Source organism: Hibiscus syriacus, unplaced genomic scaffold, assembly GCF_006381635.1.
Source record: "Hibiscus syriacus cultivar Baekdansim isolate YM2019G1 unplaced genomic scaffold, ASM638163v2 tig00005294_pilon, whole genome shotgun sequence".
Taxonomy (NCBI): Eukaryota; Viridiplantae; Streptophyta; class Magnoliopsida; order Malvales; family Malvaceae; genus Hibiscus; species Hibiscus syriacus.
In genome coordinates, this window is record NW_024062052.1 from 456,069 (window position 1) to 462,068 (window position 6,000).

A 6,000-nucleotide genomic window follows, 5' to 3' on the forward strand; every position below is an offset into this window, starting at 1 on the left:
ATATATATATATATATATATTTCCAAAAATCGTTTTCAAAACTGCATAATATATACATTCGAAAACCGTTTTCTGAAAACTATATATATCTTTTCAAAAGCATTTTCAAAAAATTACACTATATATATATATATATATATATATATATATATATATATATATATAACAAAATAAATAAATAATTTTCTGGGGGCTGGAGGAGATGGTGGGGCCAAGGGCGTTGCCCCACCGTGCCACGGTGATGAATTGACGATGGGGTTTGACAGTGATAAAGGGTATCTTTGTAATTTAAGATGTTTTGACTTCTTTTGTGAAAGAAATTGTAAATTAAATAGAAGAGAGGTGGAATTTGATGATCCGTTAGCGGGAAGTGCCCCTCAATACATACAAATTTGCCTTTAAAATGAAATGAAATACTTTGGGATTTCCTGACCGGCTATTAGGGGGAGCGCCACTTTGTTATCCTTGTAATTGGGGTCTCTATTTTTTTCATCTTTATAATTAGGTCTTTAATTTTTAAAATCTTATTTTTTTACTTTTAAAATTGAGGTCATAATATTATTCAATCTAACTTTCTATCTTTATAATTGAAATCTCTAATTTTTTTTCAATCCCTTTTTTACCTTTATAATTGAGGCCTCTAATTTTGTAATCTTACTTTTAACTTTATAATTGAGGCTTTTAATTTTTTCAATCTCACTTTCTACCTTTTCAATTAAGGCCTCTAAGTTTTTTCAATCTCAATTTCTACCTTTATAATTGAGGCCCCTAATTTTTTAATCTCACTTTTTTAACTTTATAATTGAGGCTCTTAAGTTTTTTAATCTCACTTTCTAACTTTCTAATTGAGGCCTCTAAGATTTTTTTATCTCAATTATACATTTATAATTGGCGCCCCTATTTTTTCAATCTCAATTTCTACCTTTATAATTAAGGCCTTTAATTTTTACAATTTCATAAAATTCTCAATTTCTCATGCCTTTCTCCATCTCTCTCGCTAATTCATTTAATTTTGAATTCATTTAATTTTGAGTTAAATCTAATTATATTTGTCTGTCTCTTTTTTACAAATCTTATTTTTCATTTTTACCAAATATTCTTTAATTCTTAGTCTTCTCCAATCACAATCTAACGATAACATAATATGTTATTTTTAATTTATTATTCATAATAAAGCTCCATATCCTAATTTATACCCACATTCGATTTTTTATTCTCTTTGTTGTATTTAAGATGTTTTCTTAACAAAACAATGAAATTAAAATTCGAAAAAGTTTAATAATTTTTGTACGGCATTAAATTAATTATTTAAAGTAATGGAGTATATTTTCCTTCAATTGAGAACTGTTTTTTTATTTTCGTTCAGGGTCCCGAAAATATTCGAGATGGCTATGAGGATTTCACCAAACGCCTTAGGGTTTATATCGGTTTTGATCTGAACAACCACTTCATTGTTGGTAATCGGTTCACTCTTTATTCTTATTTTTTTATATCATGGTTTCTATATAAAATTTTTTTAAAAAAATTAACATTATTTTAAAAAATAAAGCTTTTTAAAAATTTAACAATCATGGTTAACCTCTAAAAAGTTATAAAATAAATCATAACTCTACAATTTAAACCGTTTAGTTTTGTCATATAACATTTCAGAGATCAAAAATAAAAAAATTATATTAATTAAATACTTTATTTATCTATTTAATTATATATAGTATAATAATAAAATTTTGAAATGTATATTTAATACCTAAACTATTTATATTTTCCATAAATGAGATATTGAGAGAAAAAGACAACCATTCTTGAATTGTGGAATGTTCGTGGATAACCTTCCCGTCACTGGGGTGACGAAGATGGTAACAGGTGAAAATAAAGAAGGCAGGGGTAACAAATGGATCAGAGCCTCAGAAGGAGTAGAAACATAATAAGAGAACCTATAGACAAGATCATGAAGAGACACGGTTATGAAATCATCTCCCTTTTCAGTAATGTTCCATAGCTCATCAATAATCAAAAAATAAGAAATCAAGTTGGATGAGGAAGAAGAAGATAGAAAAGATGATATTCCAACAATGAATATCTCAACAGAAGCAAAAGAAATAATCAAAAAATCATGAAGAAAAACCCTGACCATAAATGTTCTAGGGAAAACTGTGTCCTATATAAATTGTTAATGCTGAGGATCTCGATAATGTGGAATTTGGAAAGAGAACTTGAAAACATCGACCTATAAAAATTGTAGAGGCGTGGGAAGTACAAAATTCTATAGAAATTGTAAAGAATTGATTCGGGAAGAAAAACATGATATTATAGGTTTACTTGAGACGAAAGCGAAAAGAAGACACTAGAGAGGCACTTCACATAAAGCTAAGTTTTTAAAATTTATTTGAAGTACCTGCTAAAGGATTAAGAGGGGGCTTGATTATCCTTTTGAATGTAAGTCAATTAGAAATTAGAATATGCCATAATATTGACCAAACAATTCTGTAACGCCCCGAATCCTGGGTTAAAAGTATTGGGCTTGGTTTAATTCCTTAGCTTGTATGAAGCCTTGACCCAAATTGAAGAGGATTTGGGCTTAAGTTGAGCCCAATAGTGAAATAAAAAATGGTGTTTTTAATTTATAGACAGAATTGGAGGGACGAAAGAAACAATTTTACCCTTGTTCAAAATTAAGGCTGAAATCCTTAATTGCTTGGTGATATCACGTCTGATACACCCTCTTTTTCTCAATTCTCCTTTGTCTCTTCTTTCTTTTTAAATCTTCATCTTCATAGCTCTTTCTTCCTCTCCAAGAACCAAATAAAGGTAGAAACTTGGTAGTCTTGCAACCCTAGTTCAACAACCTAAAGGTAAGAATCATGATCCTTGAATCCCAAGCTTTGTATCAAGCTCTCAATACACCTATTTCACCATAGTTGCTAGAACGAGTTTAGAAGGGTTTTAGGAACTAGATGGTTCCAACCCATTTTTTAGATATTTATAGCCTTAGGAAATATTTTAAAACCCTCTTTAATCTCTAGCAGCAGTTAATAACCCTTACATTTGGTTTTGTTTAGTGCAAGAGGTTGAAGAAGGCTCAAAAGCTAAGGGGAAGGAAAAACTTACTTTGGGCAGAGCCTTTGACGTTTGCAGCAGTATAGCATCAAAGGTAACTCACTCTTGACTCAAATATGACATATGTAAGTCATTTAGATAAAATGTAGTAGGTTGCATAAGCTTGAAACATTCTCATGGTAGATTTCATGTTTTAAAGTTATAAACATGTCTAAGGCCCTATTTATACTCATTTGTATCTACATAAAACATTAATAATGTTTGGGGACCTCACTAAGATATTTGGGATAGTAGAATAAGAGTTTTTTTCACTTATTTTATGCTCTCTGTAGGTTGTTTTTCGATACTAGAGGGATGATATCGAAACTTATTCTTCTTCTCGGGCAAACTCGTGAGTTTCTAGGCAAGAGTATCGATAATATTTCAAGAGTATCAATATTTTGGGTCATAGTTTTGAAGCTCCCAGAAATTTTTGAAACTAGACAGAACAGAATGTTTAAAAGTATCAGTACTTATATAAAATAACGAAACCTTTGCAGGAGTATCAATACTCTTGGGTTAGTATCGATACTTTCAGTCTGTTTTGGACAAAAGGTCAATTTTTAAGGGAATTAGACTCAAGGTACCCCAACAATTTAGTATATCCTCAAAAAAGACTACAAGTGAGAACAATAATTAATATCATAATAATTGAAACAAAAATAGATAGGTTACATAAAACTAGCATTGGTTGACGCTCAGAAAACAACCAGGACACCTGAGTTCCTTTAAGCATAAATATGACAATCATTGGATCCAAGTCATTGCCATGACACTACAATAGCCGACTGGGAGCAGATACCCTAAGACTAGACGGAGTAAGTCGGCGGGTGTACATTTCGATGCAGAATTCTAGATCTCACATAAGAGTACCTGATGGAGTTTCGACTGTACTAGAGGGGTGTGTGAGCTTCGAGATATAAATCCCTCAGTCGCACCATGATTCCAATCATAGATTAGCAATTTAGTAATTGTACACTCATACATGTGCCACTTGTCACTTCATATAGTGAATGCATATAATATAGAACCATTTTCAGTGAGACGTTGAGCTCGTAAGCGCAGTGTTCGGAATGTGTTTCTGTGCTCAGTTTTTTATAGAGCAGGTCACGGGGAGCTATCGTCATCAGATATTCCAATGCATGAGATTCTTATTTCTAGGGACATTTCAGAGTACGTCTTGAGTCATCTTTAAAGGGCATGTACTGTTATGGACCTTGTTATGTATTCAGTTGTAACTCTTTTTAAACTATGTATTTTGTATTATTTAGCGAATATATTTTAGGAGCTCCCTATTATTTGTAAACCCAGATTATTATTATGTTTTATACTACTTCATGGATGTCTAAATTTCAAATATTTACAAGTAGCTTTAAAAGAAAATTTTTGGGTCACTATTTCGGTAGTCTTGTGTAACATTGTAATCCATGGATCTTCGGGTATAACTGGGCTACGGTGTTACATTTAGTGGTATTATAGCCTCAAATTTAGTCCTTTTTAAGACTCACGGGTTAGAGTCAGTCAGTGTATATATATGTACATGCCTCTAGAGAGTATAAAGTACTTAAATGACTAGAATAACGATAATAAACCCCTTCTTTTTTCTAATTTCATATAGACCCTCTGGTAGACGACCCAAATTATAATCAGGGTAACAGAGACGAGAGTCATACCTCACCACCACCCAATATCAGTGAGGGATTTATCCCGGATACTACAACCGTCAGGATCCAATAGATGTAGGGGTATAGGAGGTTATATTTTTCAGGGACATTACCTCCGTACTTAGGTCATCTCCCCCACCAATACCTTTTTCAGCTAGGTTTATCCCTAGTTCTTCAGCTGCACTACCTCTTCCACCAGTATCCCCAACTCAACCAATGTACATTCCCCAAGAGTCATTAATAGAGTGACTCCACCAATATAAGACCACTGAGTTCTTCGATTCTAAGGATGATGACCCTATCATAGCAGATAAGTGGATCAGAGAGACACTTCATACCTTTAGGCAGTTACATCTCACCCCAGCAGGTAACTTATAGAGCATCACCTCCCTACTTAAGGGTGACACGATAGAGTGGTCGGAGACTGTAGAGTTGGCGATGGAGCCAGAGAGACCTACTTGGGAGCAGTTCCTCACCCAGTTCAAAGAGAAGTACATCAGACAGATTCATATCGATAACCTGATGGAGCAGTTCCTACACTTGACTTAGGGTGATCGCTCAGTGGGGGATTACAAGAAAGAGTTTTTCTGGCTTAGTAAATATGCAACAGAGTTGATCTCGACTGAAGAGTATCGTTGTTATATGTTCAGAGAAAGCCTTCGGGGTGATATTTTGACCCATCTTGCAGCAGATCCTCCTAGAGTCTTTGCTTAGCTGTCCCACCAGGAGAAGGCAGTTGAGAGAGCCCTAGATAAGTAGACTAGGCAATCTAATGAGGCAGTAGGATAAGTCAAGAGAGCCACTGAGTCAACGAGTTTATCGCAGGCCCCGGCTAAGAGGGCCAAAGATATTCAGGGTTTATTGAAACCCTGGAAGTACAGTCTCAAAAAACTGGGCAGAGTTTGAGTCGTGGAGGCAAGTCTGATTCGAGAATGAGACTATTGAACTTAGCTTCTGGAGGTGTTGCTAATGAGCTGACTGGAGGGTTCACCTTTACCCCATATTTTAGGTGTGAAGAAAGGAACCCAGAGACATACCGACTGGGGTATAGAGGTTGTTATAGTTGAGGCTCTATAGGACATTTCTCAAAAAACTGCCTAGGAGCTCAGGGCACAGCATCAGTGGTGACTCAGTGATCGGCACCATCAGTATAGAAAGGCCAAAAGCCAGCTAGAGAAGGTAATGATGTGCCTGGGCAATAAAGTCATGGGATAGCTAGATCTGAGACTGGGGCCGAGCC